The 19,227-nt window shown below is 42.4% G+C and overlaps 1 long non-coding RNA gene and 1 other non-coding gene across 2 annotated transcripts; both read right to left on the reverse strand.

Annotated features, from left to right (window-relative positions):
* Nucleotides 1-6,526: 6,526 nt before the first annotated feature.
* Nucleotides 6,527-6,633, reverse strand: LOC143652924 (U6 spliceosomal RNA). Its single transcript, XR_013160970.1, has one exon. It is a non-coding gene; the product is annotated as a U6 spliceosomal RNA (small nuclear RNA).
* Nucleotides 6,634-8,933: 2,300 nt separating this feature from the next.
* LOC143651265 (uncharacterized) lies at nucleotides 8,934-19,221 on the reverse strand. Its single transcript, XR_013159941.1, has 3 exons — nucleotides 18,993-19,221; nucleotides 13,042-13,162; nucleotides 8,934-10,245 (listed from the first exon to the last, which is right to left on the reverse strand). It is a non-coding gene; the product is annotated as an uncharacterized LOC143651265 (long non-coding RNA).
* Between the last annotated feature and the right edge of the window lie 6 nt (nucleotides 19,222-19,227).

Raw genomic sequence — 19,227 nt, forward strand, 5'->3', positions numbered from 1 at the left:
GCAACTACATAATGGAGGTAAAGAAGAGTTTTCTTGGAATATAGGAGATCCCCTGGGGCGTCTATTAGTACTACCATGCCCTGTGATTAAAATCAATGAAAAACTGCAACAACACAATCCAGGCAGGACCACTAATGGCTCTGAGACTTCAGGAATGAAGGTTTGGGTCACCCCACCAGGCAAAGAACCACGGCCAGCTGAAGTGCTTGCTGAGGGGAAAGGGAACATGGAATGGGTAGTGGAAGAAGGTAGTGATAAATATGAACTTCGACCACGTGATCAGTTACAGAAACGAGGACTGTAATGCTGTTTTGTTTGTGTTATACTATTTAAGTTGTAAGATATCAAGTTTAAGAATGAATGTTGCCCAAGGATTTGCACGCTATTCTGGAGAGATTTAATGTGTTTCCAGTTATATGCAGGACAGTTGAGTACTGTCAGGAAAAAAGAAATGTGCGTTTATTTGTTTTCATTTGGAAATTAAGTATGGTCTAAGGTGATATATATATATATGTGCCAAGTTGACAAGGGGTGGACTGTCATGGTTAGGGACAGGTGTCAACTTGGCCAAGTTGTGGTACCTGTTCATCTGATTGGGCAAGCGCTGGCCTGTCTGTTGCAATGAGGACATTTCATAGGATTAGGTCATGACCACGTCAGCTACATCCACAGCTGATTCCATTTGTAATCAGCCAAAGGGGAGTGTCTTCTGCAATTAGTGATGCTAAATCCAATCATGGGAAGCCTTTTAAGGAGGACTCGGAGGAGACAGGTTGCATTCCTGCTTTGGCTGGTGAGCCTCTCCTGTGGAGTTCGTCCAGGCCATCCATTGGAGTCATCGGCTTCGCAGCCTGCCCTGTGGATTTTGGACTCTGCGTTCCTACGGTCACGTGAGACTCTTTCATAAATTTTATATTTGCAAGTGTTCCCTGTTGGTTCTGTTTCTCTAGAGAACCCTAACTAATACACAAGGGTTATAGAGGGTTTAGGACAAGGGTGTGAGAATAGAGTTTCAGCAGGGATTTGTTATGAACAGCAGATCAAGGGAAGCTTCAATGCCGTGTTTATGATATCATTAGAACATTCTCCCCCAGCCCAGGAGGTCTGATGACCTTTAAAGTCTGTCCTGGTCATGGAGGTGACTATGTGAAATGACCTCCTCTTAGTATGGAGGGGAATCCTGAGCCCTGGATCCTTACAGGGCTACTTAAATAATTTATGGCACTAGGGTTGAACTTCCCAAGAGGAATAAAGGCCTACTTTGAGGTTTGATCATTTAAATGTATATGTCATAGTTTTTCTCCCTTCCTTATAATCAGCTATTCAAATTAAGGCATTTTGCAATTTATGCTAGTAGAAGTTTCCTCTTCTATATTCAGAGGAAATTTTACTATTTCAACATTTTCACAATGGCAATATGCAAGCACAAAACATACCCTGACTGTCCACTTAAAGCTTGGACAAGCACACCTGAAAACAGTTGGGGCAATAGCTTCGTTCTCCATCTATGATATTTGATGAGACCATGTCAGACCACTTAACAAGGCAGACATGGAGTTTATTATGGTTTTGACATAAAATAATAATGAGGTTAAAGTCGATTTTTAAAGATTGAAGAAACTAAAAATCCTTTATACAGTGTTCTAGTTTCTTAGCTGCCAGAATGCAACACAACAGAGAAGGATTGGCTTTCAATAAAAGGGGATTTATTTAGTTAACATACAGTTCTTCAGAGGAAAGGCAGCTAACTTTCAATTGAGGCTCTTTCGTACATGAGAAGGCACAGGGCAATCTCTGCTGGCCTTCTCTCCAGGCCTCTAGGTTCCAACGGTGTTCCCCAGGGTGATTCCTTTCTGCACCTCCAAAGGCCTGGGCTGAGCTGCAAGTGTTGAGGTGGGGTATGCTGAACTACTTGGGCTGTGCTATGTTGAGCTCTCTCATTTAAGTACCAGCCAATTAAATCAAACATCCTTCATTGCAGCAGGCATGCTTCCTAGCTGACTGCAGATGTAATCAGCAACAGATGAGATTCGCATGCCATTGGCTCATGTCCAAGCAATAGAACTAGGCACCTTCACCTGCCCAAGTTGACACCTGAATCTAACTACCACAGACAGTTAACTTGTGTGTACCATATAAAATGCTGCTTAAAAGTTATTTATTGGATGCTCATCACCAAATGTTAATAAGCAATATAAACATGCAACAAAAAGGAAACTGGGTAGATAATACATGGCACATTAATACAACGTTGTTTGACCATTGAACCATTAAAGAAATGATCATATAGAAGTATGGCTCTACCACTCAAGATTCACCAACTGTTTAGGTCTTGGGATCTTCTCAACCTCACAGTTGCTTAGGGAGGCAGTATCCAGGATAACTGAAAAGCATTAGAGTGAAGATACACAGTCTTTGTGTGGATGAGCTTTGCTCATAGTGCAGGCAGCTGGGTCCAAATGAAAAGAAGCTCTAATTCTCTGGGGTGCAGGTAACATGAAGCCCCAGTATTGGCAGACATGGACTCTGATTACATACAGCTCCTAGAGAGTCTAACTACTGGCCTCCTCACCCAGTACTTCCTAGGAAGACTTTTCCACTCCAGGACCACTCTATCATAGTATTCGTCATACCATATTATGATATCTTTTTCTCCATCTCTCCCACCATATTGTGAACTGCTTGAGAACAGGGTTTGTGTCTTATTATTCTAAGTTCTGGGCACATAATAATCATTCAATAAATTGTGTTAAATAAAGGAATGGATTGATACTGCTTTTTAAATAATTAGAGAGTTATCTTTTCCTTTTATGGATTTCCCAAGTTAATGTTGTGTCAGAATTTTCCTTAATCCAGAGGTTACACAAAGAGGTAGCAGTTACCAACTGACCCCTTGGGAAGGATGATCCCGATAGCCTCATCTCAGGCTTTCCCGATCTTGGCTTCTAAAGTAGCAAGCCTCCCTTCCCTTAAGTACAAGCATGGTGTCTGATGTAACTTATAAAAAGATTTTCCTCAGGTCTGAGATGGGGACAAAGAACACAATTCAGGTAGGAACTCTGTGTCCCCTTAGATTCTTCTCAGAGTCTCATATATGATATAGGGGAACTATATCTGGAAAAAAAAATAAAGGAGTCTCCTGAGGAACCTATACAACTTTAAAGAGAATAAGACCTTTCAGAAAAGCCAGAGTCTTTGGAGACATAAGAAAGTGTTGCAAACCTGGGGAGTGGAGTTTTGTTCTCTTTATTCTTGTGTGATCTGGGGATGTGGTAGAAGAGTGATGTTAGGAAAGAAGTGGGTGCTTGGAACCCTTGCTTTCTTTGCCAGTTTGGAGGACATGACCCCTATCTCTAAATGAACATAGATATGGGGTTCAGAAGATGGAACAGAAAAATCAGGAACATTTGCCAACATCACTGGAGAACACCAAGGAAAAGGAAATGGCTTAGAAAAATGAGGATTATAACTCTTCCTTTGTTACATTTGGTGGCTGGACCTATTCTTGTTCCCTCAATTTCCTTCTTTGGAAGAAATGTCTCAAGGAATAGCAGATTGGGTTGTTGGGTTTGAAGCTTGTATACAAAAATGAAAAAGAAAACTCTTTTCATTATTGTGCTTCCATTTGAGCCATTTAAGAATTTTGTGTATTGGAGAGACCTTTCATCTATGCCCAAGGAACATTACAGGGCTGAATTACTTTACCATTTTTCTGTGTTACCTGTCCCATCTCTCATCTTCTCCTTCCTACTAAAGTGGTTTGTTTGGCCAGAATAAAGTAGGATACTGCTCCATGTGTCATGGTATCCAGTAAAATTTTTGAAGCTTGAAAAAGACTCTGACCTGGCTAACTTTTTTTTTTTTTTAAAGTTTTTAAAAAATTATTTATTTTTATGTTTATTTTTAAATGTTTGATAATAAAACCAATCAACATACAATATGAACATACTTAAAGTATGAACACTCCATATTTGCTTTGCATTCAATGGTTCACAATATCATCACATAGTTGTATATTCATCACCATGATCATTTCTCAGAACATTTACATCACTCCAGCAAAAGAAAAAAAGAAAAAACTCAAACATACCATACCCCTTACCCTTCCCTCGTACTGACCACTAGAATTTCCCTCTACCCAATTTAACATTTGTTCCTCCTATTATTTATTTTTACTGCATATTTTTTACTCATCTGTCCATTCTGTAGATAAAAGGAGCATCAGAACAAGGTTTTCACAATCACACAGTCACTTTGTGACAGATATATCATTATACAATCATCTTAAAGAAACATGGCTACTGGAACACAGCTCTACAGATTGAGGCACTTCCCTCCAGCCTCTCTAATGCACCTTAAACTAAAAAAGGGGTTATGTGTGTAATATGTAAGAATTACCTCCAGGATAACTTCTAATCCTATTTGAAATCTCTTAGCCACTGACACTTTATTTATTTATTTATTTTTGCATGGGCAGGCACCGGGAAACAAACCCAGGTCTCTGGCATGGCAGGTGAGAACCCTGCTTGCTGAGCCACTGTGGCCCGCCCTTACGCTTTATTTTGTCTCATTTCTCTCTTCCCCGTTCAGTCAAGAAGGTTTTCTCAATCCCTTGATGCTGAGTCCCAGCCCATTCTAGGATTTCTGTCCCATATTGCCAGGGAGGTTTACACCCCTGGGAGTCATGTCCTATGTAGAGAGGGAAGGGCAATGAGTTTGTTTATCGTGTTCACTGAAAGATAGGGCACATCTGAGCAAGAAAAGTGGTTCTCTGGGGATGACTCTTAGGCCTAATTTTAAGTAGGCTTAGCCTATCCTTTGCGGGCATAAGTTTCATATGAACAAATCCCAAGATTGAGAGTTCGGCCTATTGATTTTGTTGTCCCCACTGCTTGTGAGAATAGCAGGCCTTCTCCAAATGGGGAAGTTGAATTTTCCCTCTTTCTCATCATTCCCCCAAGGGAAATTTGCAAATACTTTTTTTATTCACTGTTCAAATCACTATGATAAGGGTTTTCATGGATAATTTTGACCATATTTGCTCGTCATAACGTGCACTGACTGTGGAACTACCCCCATGTAAGATACAGCTCCTCTGTGACTTAATTAAATGTCACGTTACAATACAAGTGACTTGTTGACCATCATATCTCCCGTGAGGCTGGTGGATCATGGCTAACTTTTAGATAAAACAAAAATGATGCAAGAAATACTGCAAACATTGCCAATGCTTTTCACTAGATAACTTTTAGTTAAAATTTCCAAAAAGCAGCCATTCATCAGCTTAGGTTTCTGCTTCTCCCTAAAAGTTTGCATTTTGAGTTAGAATCAGAAGATAGAAATGAGAGGATCTATACCATTTAGGAAAGCATACAGCTGCAAGTAACAGAAAACTATCACTGCAGTAGCTTAGATAGACAGGAATTTTTTTTCCTTTAAACAAGAAATCTGGAGGTAGGCAGTTGCTTGTGTTTGTTCAGTGGTTAAATGATGTCAGGACTGAGTCCTCAGGCACTCTCTTGGCATGTCTTTCACAGTTGCTGTTTTAGTTCCCAGCTGCTAAAGCAAATGCCATAAAATGAGTTTGCTTAAACATTGGGGATTTACTGGCTTGTGGTTTAGAGGCTAGAAGAAGTCTAAAATCGAGGTGTCAGCAAGGTGATGCTTTCTTCCTGAAGACTGTGGCATCTTGGGGTTCATTGCCAGCAATACTTTGTTCTTGGTTTTTCTGTCATATGACAATGCACATGGAGGCCTCTCCTGGCTTCTCTCTCCATCTGACTTACATTCCACCTATAAAGGACTCCAGTCATCTGGATTAAAGCCCAACCTGCCTCACTGAGACCACACCTTAACAGAAGTAACATCTTGAAGAGATATTATTCATGGGTCCATACCCACCAGAATACACACCAAGAATATGCCTAAAATCCACAGTTCAATCTGCCACAGCTGCCACATGACTACTGTAGCTCAAGCCATCATATCTGTATTCAAGGAAAGAAGAAAGCAGAAGGGACAAAAAAAAAAAAAGGTGGAACTTTTTAATTTGGAAAACCAAAAACCTTCCAAGAAGTGCCAGCAGACATCAGACATCAGTTTATATCGGTTGCCCAGAATGATGTCACTTGTTCATTCCTGCATGCAAGGGAAGCTGGAAAACAAGAATTCAGCCTTCCCAACTCTATAAGAGAGCCAGGCAGGAGAATGGGGACTGGAAATGTTTGTTGGCTCCACCAGCACTAAGAGTCTTCCACAGGGTCCCTCAGCCTTGGGTTGAGACACTCTCTGCCATATTGTCAGTTCGCTTTAATTGACACAAACTTGTTAGTTACATTAGACCCTGTAAATTTTTTCTAATGAACTTAAACACCCTGTGTAACTTAAGAAATGCACGAGATTGTGTAGGGGACAAAATCCCTCGAATCCTCGCACAAGGGAAAGGGGATTTGCATTATGGCTATAGGTAGAATTTTTTTTTCTTTTTTTCTTTAAAAAATATTTAATATTTTAAAAAATTTAATTTAAAAAATCCATATTTTTTACAAATTTGCATGTCATCCTTGCACAGGGGCCATGCTAATCTTCTCTGTATTGTTCCAATTTTAGTATATGAGCTGCCAAAGTGAGCACTCCTGGGTAGAATTTTGATACACAAGAAAATAAGGAGAATGTTTTTCTGTTATTGCTCTCTCTTGTGCTTACCAGTTTTTCAGAGGCAGCCTGGTTTATGTGGAAAGACTTGACAATTCAATAAATTCAGCAAATTTTTATGGAGTGCCTTCTCTTTATTTTTTATATCTCACCTCTTCCAGAAGGAATTTCAGGCAACTCACAACCAAGGACATAAAAGACAAGGATAATAAAATGGAATACTAGAATCAAGGAAAGAAAAAAGCAAATACGTTAACACTGGATTAAAATTTAGCTTTGAGAATCCTGAACACGGATAAAACAGACAAAACAAAACATTATATTATATTCTCATATATATAAACTGATATTATATATCAATTTCTTTTGGAGAAAAAGATTATTCTCCTATTAAATTCTAAAAGACAGTTCTCTTGGAAAATTTGGATTTAGCTAACATTGCATGACATAGTTTTCCTCCCCTTCTTCTTCATCATCACTAATATTTGAGTGCTTACCGTGTGCTAGACATTATTCTATGTCATTTTATCCTCGAAATGATCCTTTGAGGTCATCATTGCATAGATAAGAAAATTAAAACTTAGGTGGAGAACTCTAGGTCTTCTACCCAACCGACTTGGTTCCTGTCAAGATGGCATCGTCACCTGCTGAGTCTAACACTAAAACTGTCCTTAAGGACCAAGACTAACTTGTGTTAGGGACCTTCTGGCCATTCACATGCCCCAGGAGGGTCCAGGTCCTTTTTCAGGTGGAAGAACAGGGGCTTTGCCTTAGGCAAGATGACTTTGGCCTTAGCCAAACCAGTCAGATCTTTGAACACTTCTAAGTGATGGGCTGTAGTGGTCTGAGCAACTACATTTTCTTTCTCTCTCTCATTTTGAGTTACAGTCTTCAAAGAGTCAAGCATCCTGTCTCTCTAACTCTATTGAGTGTTTCTTTCTCCTAAAGCAATACTCATCTTTCTCTTGCGTTGCTCAACTTTCCTAGGCAAAATGTCCTTTCCTCCAATTGCTGCATCTAATATAGTGGGTGATCCTTCACTCTTTCCCTCCACATCCGCCCACCCCCATCCCCCACCCCCATCATGATTTACATAGGCATATTTGAAGTGTGTCACATTCCTCTTCATAATAATCATTATCGTTTCTCAAGTGCTTATTATGCGGCAGGGACAGAACTAAGAGATTCACATAAATTAACTCATTTATGCCTCCACTTCATAAAGTGGAGATGGTTATTGCCAAACTGAGGTTCAGAGGCCACATTACTGCCCAGAGTCCCACAGCTAGTAAGTGATAGACGTGACATTTGACTCCATGAAACTAACTTCAAAACCTGGGCTTGTACCCTACCTAAGTTGCCTTTTCCTAATACAATTCATTATACAACCATGACGAAATTTTCAACAAAATGGAGCACAGAAGCTGTTTTACATATATCACTACACATTGCTTCAACACACAAAAAAGGCAATTTTAAAAATCAACATTTTTCTCAGTTTTAATTAAGAATATTAGGTTGTGTTTACATAAGTTGCCTTTTAATTGTTTATGAATGGGTAACTGCTACCATAAAATAAGTCTCTTAGGATTTAATATGAAAAAAATTTCTTGTTAAATATTTTGTTGAAAATCATTTTGTGTTGCTGTCAAAACTACAGAAAATAATTAAATTCCTTTTCATTTTATGATGTAATTTACATAAGCAGTCATGCTGTTCCTATCCTATCTGTAAATGTCGAGTTTCCTAGTTTGGGCCCTTTATGAAAACCTGTGTCAGTTTAATTATGATTTCAGTGTTGTGAGCCAAGGTTGGATGGTGGCTTGGCAGTCCAATAGGCTGGCATCTCTGTCTAATTCTTGCAAAATGACAGTGTAGACCTGAACTCGGGAAAGTTCTGGTCAAACTAAAGAGCCTTGGGAAAACCCAAAGCCAAGATTCCCAGGCCAGCTCTCATTGCCTGCTCTCCCTCAGCCATTGCCTGCCTTCGGTCGCTGATCCAAAACACCGTGTAGCATAGCGAGGGCTGCATACCACAAAGTTCCGGGGAAGTCCAATGTCCATTTCTTATTCTATCTTTGACTCCCAAATGACCTTCAGTCATCTTCTGTGCCTAGGTCTTTACATTTTAAAGAAATCCTTCTCCTCTCCTATTTTAGGGAAAGACATTTTTGTAAAAGGCTTTGCATTCATGGGGGGGGGGTATATTCTTCAAATAAAAAACACTGCATAGTGCCCATATTTTTCTTTGATGTTGGATACAATTGAAAGTTAGCAGCAATGCTTTCCATTCTAACATGGGGATAAGGAAGGGGTGCAAGGAATAAAAATAAAGAAGCACATAGAGAGAATAGAGCTTTTTCTGTTTCCTCCTGCAGTGCTTTCAATAGAGCAAAATGGCTCCACCATCTTTTGGCTTTAAGAAGGGGCTGTGGGTCAGCCACATTGAGCAGAATGACTTTTATGGCCTTCATCTGCTATATTCAAGTTAGTCATATTAATTAACACCTCATTAGCACATAGTGGGAGCTGGATTTTTAAAATGTTCTCAGAATCTCACCCACCAGCTGGTGATGGCCTGGCTACTCTGGTCCCGGGTCACCATAAATACAGAATCTAATAGCAGGACACTCACAGAGGTTAACTTCTGTTATCTGCTGGGAGACCTGTGCAGCATCCGAGAGGTTCTTAAATCACATGACAAAAATTTTATGACTTGGAAAGAAGACAATGTAACCACTGTAAATCTGCTGCTTCCTATTAGGAAGCAAATGATTGGGGAACTCAGGAGCCACAGGGAAGCTTCGGTACCGATAACCATAAACTGTGAGGGTTCAGCAGGAAAAAAACAATTTCAACAGCTCTGGCCCTGGGAGGGATTGAGAAGACAGGAAAAGGAGACTAAAGAAAACTTTGAAACCAGAAGGAAAATTGGAAAAAGGAAGTTCCCTGAGCAATTCATTAAAGAAGAGAATTAATTTCATGTCTGACCTAAGTTGCCTCAGATCTTTGCTGAAAGGAGGCCACCATTATAGCTGCTCAGGGCATCCATTGATTTCTACATAAAATTTGGGGAGATGACTCCATTCTGATAAGGTCTAGAGACCCCAGGTTCTCTGAGCTAAGATCCCCATTGCCAGGCCCTACAACTGAAGAGAGGTACAGAGCCAAGAGGAATTTGTAGGGAAGGGACAGATCTGATGACCCACTAAGGGATCCTGACAGAGTACCAGAGACCTCCAAGATCCCGGTGGGTCTTCTACAGTCCAGCCCCAACTCAATTCTCTCATTCAGCAACTTGTAGATTCCAGAGAGGAAACGAAAAAACTGCTAAGGAAAGCAAGCTGGAGTCAGATGGACAGGTGTGATTCCTTAAACTGTTTTTCTTTTCTGCATGCTGTGAAGATCAAGGGCCAGTTAATGTTTGTAATCAAAATCTTTTGTAAAACCCTTTCTGAAGACTTGGATACTTAAGTCACCATGTTGCTCAGAAAATCTTTCTGAAGTCTTGGATACTTTTGCTTAGAAACTTCTTGGGTAGTTGGTGGCATTTCTACTTCTTCTCTTTCTCTTGAAGGGTGCTAAGAAAACCTGGGGAGATAAGCAGTACAAAGACATTCCAAAGCCTGAGTGAATTCATTTTAGGAAGAAAAAAAAATTCACTTTGTTTAGTTTTTCTTTCCAAGAGATGCTTTAGTTTTTCTTCCATGATGCTTACTAAAACAAAACAAAGACATCCAATAAGATACAACTGAGGACATAGAAAAAGAACGGCTGTTACAGAGCAGATAAAGGAATATTTGAATAATCTAAACCTATGTAAACAAATAAATCATCCTGCGTCCTTGGGTGATAATAAAATTAGATAATAAACTGTAAGTTTGGAGAATTTCTGTGGTTGCACAGGACTAAAGGGGGAAAAAAGCCTGACTTAGGTTTGATCTTCAATAAATGTTATTTAGTAATATTTAAAATTGTAATAGAAGAACTCTACTATCAGTAGTTGGGTATAACAAGTAAAACCAGAGCAGTGGAAAAAAGCGTGGTGCTAATTTTCCAAAAACAGTTTGTAAGCCTTGCATAATACCGGCACTGGAGAAGCTAACAATGCCAGCAGACCCTGATGACTTCTTGTTGATATGCTGGGGTGGATGTTGCAAGACTGGGAAGGATTACCAATGGCAGTGTAACCATGAAGTCAGGATTTAGGGGATCATTTTGATCACTGAATCATTAGATAGATATTCCTTTTTGCTTTCTGGTGTATTGGAGCAGACAGAGGGAAATACCTGAAATCTCAAAATTGTAATCCAGCTGCCTTGATCTCTGATAATGATTGCATAGCTCTTATCTTCTGCCCTGTGATTGTAAAAACCTTGTGACTAACCTTCATGTGTACTCAGTTATCCAGTTTTTCAACTCTGGAGTCTTGTTATTACTAAAGACAGCTCTTAATGTTTATTAATTGTTATAGTTTGCTAGCTACCGGAATGCAGAGATGGATTGGCTTTCAATAAAAGGGGATTTATTTACTTAACATATAGTTTTTCAGAGGAAAGGCAGCTAGCTTTCAACTCAGGTTCTTTCGTGGGAAGGCACAGGGTGCTCTCTCCTGGTCTTCTCTCCAGGCCTCTGGGTTCCAACAACTTTCCCCTGGGTGATTCTTTTCTGCATCTCCAAAGGCCTGGGCTGAGCTGTGAGTGCTGAGATGAGGTATGCTGAGCTGCTTGGGCTGTGCTATGTTGAACTCTCTCATTTAAGCACCAGCCAATTAACTCAAACATCCTTCATTGCAGCAGGCATGCTTCCTAGCTGACTGCAGATATAATCAGCAACAGATGAGATTCATATGCCATTGGCTCACGCCCACAGCAATGGAACTAGGCACCTTCACCTGCCCAAGTTGACACCTGAATCCAACTACCACATTAATGAAGGGTCTTGGGTCAGCCCAGAACTAACCCACCCCAAGTCCAAAGTTATCTGGACAACCGAGATTGGATCTAGCCAAAACGGGCCCACCTGACATGAGCAGTAGATTAGACTTCAAACTATAAGTCACTTATACCCAATTATAATACCAACAATCACATCCATTATCATATTAAGGCTGTCATTTTCATACATATGTTCTGTGACTAAGCATGTACTCCATCTGCGCATGCTCAATAATTAGATCACCTCTAATTACATCATCCGGGGCCACTGTGCTCATTATCCTAAACCCTACTCATCTTTTCTTTAATAAAACTATCAGAATTACTGCAGTTCAGGGAGACAGATTTTGGGCCATTAGACCATTTGCTCTCCTACTATACACCTATTAATAAACTCTTTCTCTCTTTGAACCCCGGTGCCTCAAAAATTGGTTATGAGCATTTTGGGCAAAAGAATCTACGACCTTTGTCAGGTAACAGTATCTGCAGCATAGACAAACTCTGAGTCTACCACTCACATGATAGTATGTTCAGAATTTATGTATTCATGGATTTGTTCATTCCACCATTATTTACTAGTATGTACTGTATATTAAGCTTTGGTTCCTGGCATGAGGGACACCAGGGTGAATAAGACAAACAAGAACTTTACTATCATGAGATCTATGTTCCATAGGGGATAGACTGAAAAGCAAGCAAGTAAACCCATAAACAGACAAGATCACATCAGACAGTGCTCACCGGTATGAAGAAATGAGCACAGGGTGATGTACAGAGTTTGAGTGGGGGTGGTGATGGGGCAACGACAGATAAGGAGGTCAGGGAAGGGCTCTTGGGAGAAATCTGAATGATGGAAAAGACACGGTCATGTGGCTATCTTGGGGAAAGATATTCTAGGCAGCAAGAATGGCACATACAAAGTCCTGGGAAAGCAACACTCTTACTGTGTTTAAGAAGCAGAAAAGGGTGGGTCATGGTGGTTCAGCAGGCAGAGTTCTCGCCTGTCATGCCAGAGGACCCAGGTTCGATTCCCGGGGCCTGCCCATGCAAAAAAAAAAAGAAGCAGAAAAAAGGCCAGCATGCTGGCAGTGGCGAAGGAGCCTGCATAAGGCCTGAGAGGCAGACAAGAGCTAGATCTAGGAGGGCCTTGTAAAGTAAACTAAAGTCACAAATGTGCATCTTATTCTAGGTGTTAAGGGAAACCAATGAAAGTGTGTGGGGTTGGAAGGCAGGGTGGGTCTGTCCTACAGTGGAAGTCTAGGCAACAGATTACACCTCCCTTCATGGTTGTTTGAGGGGCTTTTCCAAGAGAAGAAAGGATTCAGTAGGTAGGATGAAAAGGCCTTGGATGTGGGTCATCCTTTCAATCCCCTTCTCAGGGAATATGTGCCACTTCCAGCCCCCAACCCCATCCACATGGCCACAGGGAAGGCCCACCACCCATACTGACCAGAGGCACATCTCAGCCAAAGAGGGCAGCCTGGATTGTTCTCCTGAAGGGAAGATTTGGAAAAACTCTAGAGTGGACAGCAGTCTTGTTTTCCACCTTGGGGACAGAATAGCAGGAAAAGCTAAGCAGAAAGAATAACAACAATGGTCAACACTAACATACTAAGTGTTACTTTGTGACATACTAAGCACTTTATAGATATTGACTCGTTTTACCTCTGCAACAACCTTCTAAGAAGTTAACCAAGAGATTAATTTGCCCCAAATCATGCAGGTAATAAAGATTTATCCCAGATAGGCAAAGAATGAAGCAGGTATGCTGAAAGAAAAGATGGAGAGTGGGGTTTCTGGAGTTTCCTGTACCCCTCCAGGCCTTAGTTTCAGAACCCTCTTGGAATTCTTAATTTCATTCTCATTTTTTGTTTCTCCATTTCACTGACTTTTCTCTTTTTTGCCAATTCTGGCCTGAGTAGATTTCTCTTATATGCAACCAAGAATCCTAGCTCCTGAATATTTAAACCTCTGTTGTGGGGAAAGAACTTGTTTCTATATGAATAGAGTTTATTTAGACAGTGTCTCAGAGAAAAATGGGCAATTCCTTTCCTTCTAGGGACAGAAGGAAAGGAATATTACCTGTGATTAATAATATCATTATTAATCGCAAGTAATGTTTATAGAGTTCTTACTGTATACCAGGCACTGTTCTAAGCCTTTTCCATGTACTAACTTGTCCAATCCTCACAAACACACTAGGAAGTAGGTGTTTTCTTCTCTTCCATTAGGGGAAAGAGATGCTCAGAGATGTTAAATATTTGAGTGTGGTCACACCACAAGTTAAGTGATAGATTGTAAGTCTGGGGGTGAGGGGTGGGGAGGGGGCTGTTTTTACCACAAGTTAAGTGATAGATTGTAAGTCTGGGGGTGAGGGGTGGGGAGGGGGCTGTTTTTAGCTTCTATGCTAGCAATGTATTCCGTAGCAGTATTAGACATAGTGTTGGGAGGGACAATGTATGTCCCTCACCAAATGCCTTCAATTGCCAGTAATGAGCCGCAGAAAGAATCTGCTGGAAAAGCCAGAGCCTGTCTTCTGCCTCTCTCCTCTCTTCATCGCTTTGGGGCTAAAGCAGAGAGGTTAAACAGTTACAGCACATATGGGAAAATCTGGATTGGACAACCCTGCTAAAAGCACCTGCCCTCCTGTGAAGGCGAACCTACCACAAGATCTCAGACAGATGGTCACCCCGCGTCTGCCTAGAAACCTGCTGGGAAACACAGGCGTGCAGGAGAGGGAGTGAGCCCTGAACTTGGAATCCAGACTCCGTATTCCATTGGCTGGACAACCTTGGCCAATGTGCCAAACTTTCTTGAGCCTCGATTTCCTCATCTATAAAACGAGGAAAACAGGTTGTTAAATTTCTGTTAAATGTGGTAATGAACGTGATCAGTCAGGGCACACAGCAGGCCCTCAAAGGACAAAAGAGAATAAACAGACACCCTCTGCTCTGCACCTCCCCCTCACCAAGGCGCCTCATGGGGTTTCCTTCCTCTCTTGCCTTGTCCTTGCTTCCTCAGCTTCATCACTATGACTCTGTCTGAGCCTGGCCAACTGCGGCGCCTCAGTTTCAGCTCTTAGCATGCACAGCTCTTCCCTAAGCTTACAAGTGGGTTGATCTACATGAAAAATTAATTGTGTATTGTTTCCTCCCCCTTTTTTTTTTCACATAGAAAAATTATTTAGGGCTTTGGGGAAGATGGGGCAGCTATTTGCTATGCAGTGGATTCATTCCCTTAGCCATCACCCCTGCCATGCTCAGCAAACGATCCTTCTATTCTCTTCTTGGCAGGTGGTCTCACAGCTACATGTGTTTCGCGCATCCGGCAGGGTGCTCTAGGGAAGGCGATGTGCCTATGACTGCTGTTTCTAATTATTGCCTATCCACAAGCAAAGGAAAGAAAGTTCACCAGCCTGGTGAGCCGCTTTGGAAACAATGACATTCCTGGTTACCAGGTCCTTGGAGCCCGCAGGGCCCAGTTGTCTGACCAGCCACTGGGGAGTGAGGACATACCTCTCCCAAAACAAGCTCAGCATCTGGACAGTAGACAGAGAGCCAGCAATTAATAAACCCCTATTTACTGAGCACCTAGTGTGCTCCTGATTTTGTTCTAAGCACTGGGGCAAAGCTAGAGGGATACAAATAGTATTAATACACAGCTCCATCCTTCCGGGAACTTACATTTTAGCCAGAGATGAGGACAAATGAAACATAGAAAGAAAAATAGTTCTGTTCACCCATCCAGTGGCATTTATTGAGAGTCTGCCCTGTAGAGTTTATAGTCTAGAGGAGGAAAAAGACATTATTAAATCCTTCCACAAGTAAGTAGTTGGAAAGAGTGGTCAGTGAAGAAAAAGTAGAGGTAGCTATTAGAGCCTAAAATGGAGGTTGTGGTTTGTTCTGGAGGGCCAGAGAAAGGATCCCTGGATGAAGTGCTATAATGACTCTACTGATGTAAATGGAGAAACAAGGGTGATTCTAGGAAGTGTTTGGAAAGAATTAACAGGCCATGTGGACAGATGTAGGGATGAAGGAAATGTATATTAAATATGACCTTTAAGTTTCTAACCAGAATTACTAAAAATCAAAGATGTCATTATCAAAGACAGAGCAGTTGGGGGGGGGTGCCAGTTTTACAGGAGAAGCAGCATAGAACATGGCAAGTTCAAAGGACAGAGGTGGTGCTGGAAATGAGTAGGTGGGAAGGCAGTGAAGGAAGCCTGGATGAGTGAGATTGTGTGTGTGTGAGAGAGAGAGAGGCGAACTGTACAGGAAACAATGGTATCGGAAAGTGAAGATTCGGAACTGTACATAGCTAGCGTTTTTGATGGGAGAAAAGGAATTCGAATTAATGAACACCTGTGTGCTTGGTGCTGTGTTATTTATACGCTGCCATTGTGTGGGATCATCAGGTTGCAAGATTCAGAAACCCACTCAAGGTAGCTTCAGTAAATTGTGTGTGAACGTGTGTGTGTGTTGTCTTATACGAGCACAACAGAAACCTCATGCATTTCCCAGGACAGGAAACAACCAGGCCTTGGAGTCAGGAATGGAAGCCTCTCCATCTCTCCTGGGATATGCAGTCTCTTTTCTGCCTTTTTCTGTGTCTGTTCCATTTTCCTGGTTCTCTCTGCTTCCTACTGTATGCTTTCCTTGCTGTGACTTTTTAGTTTGAGTCCAATATCATCCATCCAATGATTCATTCAGCGAAAATGGACTGGCTACCTACTGTGTCAGGCAGTCCTTTTAGGCACTGAGCATATAGCAGTTGGCAAAACAAAGTCCCTGCTTTCATGAGCTTACATTCTAGTAGAGGAGAGAGAAATTAAGCAAACAAACATGCAATATTTCAGGTGACAATACTGCTGACACGGTGGAGGAGGAGGGTCTGGAAAGCGGCCGTGACGCAAGGTGGAGTGCTGCTTCCGTGGCTGCTGTCGGGGCAGGCCGCCTCTGATCCAGGGAGATCTGAGTGAAGACCTGGAGAAAGCGGGTGAGTGACCCATGCGGGTCTCAGGGAAGAGCGTTTGTGGCGGAAGGGAGAACAGAGACGAAGACCCTGTGGTAGGACGCCGCTTGAGGTATTCAAAGAGCTGTAAGGAGCCAAGTGTGGCCTGTGTGGAGTGGGTGATGGAGAGTCAGAGGAGGTGAGCTCGGAGGAGCAACACAGGGAGCTCCAGCCAGGCCATTGCAAGGCGCGAGAAAGAAGCGTTTGGGAGGCGGTAGTGCAGGAAGGACGTGACTGATCTTCCATTATAATAAGCCCATCCTGGGGCCTGTGTGGAGACATTAGCAGAGTGAGGAAGCAGGGAGAGCAGCCGTGAGAATGTTGCGGGGATCTGGGTGAGAGAGAATGGGTGTTTGGACGAGGGTGGGAGCTGAGGAGGTGATGCGAGGAGGTCAAGCTCCAGAGAGATATTGAAGACTGAGCTGATACAGTTGCTGATGGATCTAAGTGATTTGTTTCTGGATCTTTTAGTTCAACTTATTGAGAGGGAGACCCCTATGGGTGCAGCCCAGCGTGTGGGTAAGTGTCATCAGAGGGGGAACTGAAGGGACAAGTGGTACGAAAGAGCCCTTCAGGCAAGCGAGTGAGGAAATAAGGGGGCACGTGTGGGGTTTCATGGTTCACATGCTTTCTTCACGCATGCTAGCTCATTTAATAATGTTCATTTAATTTCAGTTTTTTTAATTCCAGTTTTCTGTTTAAAGAACTGGGGCTCAGAAAGGATGAGTACCTTGCCCAGAGCCACACAGCTGGTAAAAGGAAGAACCTGGGTTTAACTTTTTGGAGTCTCTCTGATTTTAAAGCCTGTGCTGTATCAACAAAGTCATGCTGATTCATGAGGTAAAGGAGAAATGCTGAAGAAGGAGGTGGGGAAAGAAACAAGGTCATGGAATTCCCCCAAAGGAGAGTTTGGAGAAACAGGGAATGGCTAACAGGGCCTTGGTCTGGGGAAGTCAAGGAAGGCGAGAACTGAGAATGCGCCTTTGTAGTGGGCAGGAAGGACAACCCTGCAGTGTCAGGCTTTCCTGGCGCTGTAAAATGCATGCTTAAGGCAACTGGCTGCAAGGGGCAGTAAAGAGACAGGCTCCACAGTTAGAAAGACGCTGCCATCTGCTGGCAGTGTGTTCTTGGGCAGTTAGCCTCTCTGAACCTCCATTTCCCTTGTTGCTCATGCTCCACTTTCACTGTGGATCAGTTTCAGCTCTTCTCATCCACCTCGTTTTCACTCCGTCCCATGCCCACAGGGCAGCCCCTGTCTGGACCCATGCCACTTCCGTGCTAGGGGGCAGGGTAGAGAGACAATGAGAATATGATTCAGGAAGCACCTGTCTGCTCAGAATTCACGTACTTGACTTGCACTCACTTTTCACTAATTGAAGAAAAGTCTCAAGAAACTCCTGAGTTCCGAGGGGCATGGATGTATGATCCCCTCCAGGCCCCGGGGCAGTCACTGCAAGTCACATTGTGAAGCACTGAGTCAGTGGGGGAAAGAACACAATCCTTGCCCAAGGAGGTGCGACAAATATTTGGGCCTCGGTACAGTTTATCAGCTCCTACATCCAAGAGTTTGACAGTATTTAGAACAGCGTCTCAGCACACAGCGAGCGCTCAGCAATGTACAGCAGTCCTCTGAAAGGCACTCTGCTGTTCGCAGCTTGGAAAAGCTCCCATTGCTTTCGTTAAATAGTTTGTCACCATGAAGTAGAAAAGCCCGTGGCTTGCTCCGAATAGAAGCCCCGTGGTGACCACGGAATTCTGCTCGCCATTCCCCACAGCCGCTGCTTCCTGACGCTCTGAGCCTCTGCGCCCTTCCTTTGTGGTCCGTATCGTTTGTATCTCTACCCCAACTCTGCTCTCCTCCCGACATTCCTCTCCTATTCTTGCAATATTGACTGTTTCGTTTTAACAGAAATTTGAGTAGAAATCATTCATAGTTACAAATTTGGGGCAAGATGTCTAGCTAACCAAGTTACACTGGAAATGAGTCCTTCCTTTCAAGAGTGCAGAGTGAGAAAATTTTTGTCTGCAATTTGATTTCTAAGAGGAAAAAAAGGAAAAGCAAAGAGCTCAGGCCCAATTTCAGTTCTGATAAACCCAGGGGAATCCACCGTGAGTGGGTCCATTTTAGAATCCACATTCCTCTGTCCTGTGTTAGGTGTTATATCCAGTGTCTTAAAAAAAAAATGGGGATGGGCACAACCTGGTTAGGAATTCATATTTTAAGACAATGACATTACTGATACTTAGATACCTGTAGGTATGCATTTTATCCACATCTGGAAGGATAGGCATGAAAGGACAATTTTATTTACATAGACTAGTTTGCGGTGACTAGTGTAACAAAGTACCATAAACTGGGTGTCTTAACACTACAGGAATGTATTCTCTCACCATTCTGGAGGTTAGAAGTCAAGCCAGCAGGGCCATGCTCCTTTTGAAGACTCTAAAGAGAATCTTTCCTTGTCTCTCCCTAGCTTCTAGTGGCTGCTGGCAACCCGTGGCATTCTTTGGCTTGTAGATGCATCACTCCAACCCCTGCCTCCATCGTCATGCGGCCTTCTTCCTTCTGTGTCTCTGTGTCCTATCCTCTTCCCGTAAGGACACAGTCACTGGGTTTAGGGCCCAC

This window comes from Tamandua tetradactyla, chromosome 12 (genome assembly GCF_023851605.1).
Source record: "Tamandua tetradactyla isolate mTamTet1 chromosome 12, mTamTet1.pri, whole genome shotgun sequence".
Taxonomy (NCBI): domain Eukaryota; kingdom Metazoa; phylum Chordata; class Mammalia; order Pilosa; family Myrmecophagidae; genus Tamandua; species Tamandua tetradactyla.